This window comes from Mastomys coucha, unplaced genomic scaffold (genome assembly GCF_008632895.1).
Source record: "Mastomys coucha isolate ucsf_1 unplaced genomic scaffold, UCSF_Mcou_1 pScaffold1, whole genome shotgun sequence".
Lineage (NCBI taxonomy): Eukaryota > Metazoa > Chordata > Mammalia > Rodentia > Muridae > Mastomys > Mastomys coucha.
The window spans coordinates 30,421,665-30,424,020 of record NW_022196891.1 but is presented as its reverse complement, the minus strand read 5'-3'; positions in this window follow the sequence as shown (position 1 = coordinate 30,424,020).

Below are 2,356 nucleotides of genomic sequence, written 5' to 3'. Positions count from 1 at the left end.
ACAACAACAACAACAACAACAAAAAGAATTTCCATGCTCAACTGAAGTACCAACCAGATCCGTGGAAGCTTCTTGGGAATTTCCGGGCTGTTTTGTGTTTCTCCGGCCTTATGCTTTCTTGGAGTTTTTCAACAATGGCCAAGTTTTAGACATAACCAAAAACGTCATCCTGACTATACCTGTCTTAACGTGTCTCTATAGCTACATCAGAAACCCCTGGAAGGTGATACAATTTAGCTAGCTGAAAATGTTTTGATTGGCTTTCTTTTGCAATTCCAGAATCAGGCAACATTCCATTCTGTAAAGTAAAATCAATATTCTACCAGTCTGTCTAGAGGAGGTGAGTTTTAGAGGTAGAGGAAGGCCGACAAAAGTCCAAGCAAAAAATATGAAGAATTTTAAAGTTATCTTGCTTGCCAGTCAAAGAGCAGAAAGCTGGGACCACAGAAACATAACTAAGCAGTTAACTTGTTTGTATAAAGATTTGAGCTGGCTAGATTAAGTCAACTTGACGCAAGCTAGAGTCATCTGAAAGGAGGGAACATTGATGGAGAAAATGTCTCCACTAGACCCGGCTATAAGGTACATTTTATTAATTAGTGATTGATGTGGGAGGCCCCAGCCCATTGGAGGTGGTGCCACCCCTAGGCTGGTGGTCCCGGGCTCTATAAGGAAGCAGGCTGAGCAAGCCATGTTGACTAAGCCAGTAAGCAGCACCTCCCCCCATGGTCTCTGCATCAGTTCCTGCCTCCAGGTTCCTGCCTTGTTGGAGTTCCTGTCCTTACTTTTTCTTCCTTCCATGATGGACTGTGGTGTGGAAGTGAAGCCAAATAAACCCCCTCCTCCCCAGCTTGCTTTTGGTCACGGTGTTTCATCACAGCAGTAGCAACCCTGGCTAGGACAAGATTAAAGTAACTAAAAGTCACCTCCTTATGTCAACATTGACGCTGCCTCTCTTGGCTCTTCTCCTTACTTCCTTAGTTATTTTGTTTTATTTTTGAGGGAAGGTCTAATGTAGCCCGTCTGGCCTTGAATTTAGTATGTAACAAAGGATGATCTTGAACTTCTGATTCTCCTGCCTCCGACCCTCACCCCAGACCTGGTGTGTGGCATGTGTACCAACCCCAGTCTCTCTCTCCATTAATGTTTTGTTGTTGTTGTTGTTGTTGTTGTTGTTTTTGTCTTTGTTTTTGTTTTAGAAGATCTGACACTGATTGAGTCATTGGCAACAGGGACCTGTTAGCATGGCACCATTAGCATGAGTGACTCCATTTTAAATTTTAGTCTGGTCTCTTGCAGCCCAGTGCAGGAACTGAGTCCAAAATAGTTTACTATTGGACATAGTAACTTTGCTCTGGGAAAATGCCCAGCAGTTACATTGTGCCTGGATTATCCTTGCTCACTGCTTCTAGGTTCCCCATTCACGCCCCCCCCCAACACTGCTATCGGTCTACAGGGCAGACAGAGACACACGGACGATGCTCAGGGTCTGTTGCCCAGTAGACACAAGTCATGCCCTCAGCCTTTTACTCTCTATTCTTTACCCTTTAGAACCTGTGTATCTCGAAGCCTTGATGGTCCTGCCTCATCCTAGCCCCATCCCAAGGAGCTTAAAGCTTACTATACTCTTCAAGATGTTTTGTTCACTTCCAGTCTCCTTGTCTGCCCCTGTCTAATATTCCCATCAAAAGCAAGTTATTCCTTGGGATTTCCATGCACGTATTTTCATGGACTACCCGACACACAGTACACACTCAGTAAATGTATTTGAAAGGACAACTATAGCAAGCTCTATCATAACTGCTCATGAGCAAATCTTTCCTACCCTATTTTCTGGGCCCAGTAAATGCTGAAGCAGTAAGCATTCAATGTATATATGCTGCATTAGGCACCAGGCATTCAACAATACTCAAGGAATAGATGAGGGTATCATATACCTCAAAGGGTTTCTATAGTAGGTTTTCTCTATCACTTAGCCCAAATGACTAAACATAAAATGACAAGCTTCACATAGTTTGGGACTCATCTGTGTCGTGTATCATCTGTCATAGACTCCATCTGTAGGAAAGGGAGTGTGACTGCATGAGACACTGCTGACCCTGTAGGCTCAGATGTCTCTTTCTGTGTGTGGTTGGGTTTTTGAAATGGGGTTTCCATGGCTCTGGTTGACTTTGGTTTGTCCTGTAGTCTAGGCTAGCCTTGAACTCATGATCCTCCTGCCTCTGACTTCTGAGGTCTAGGGTGAGGCCAACCCTCACTCTGCAGCTTTCTTCTCAGTCTCTCATGTGACCTTTTCTCTTCCTATGGGTGGGCTTCTTCCACAGGAGCAAAGCTCCTGACACTTCCAGAGTCTTGT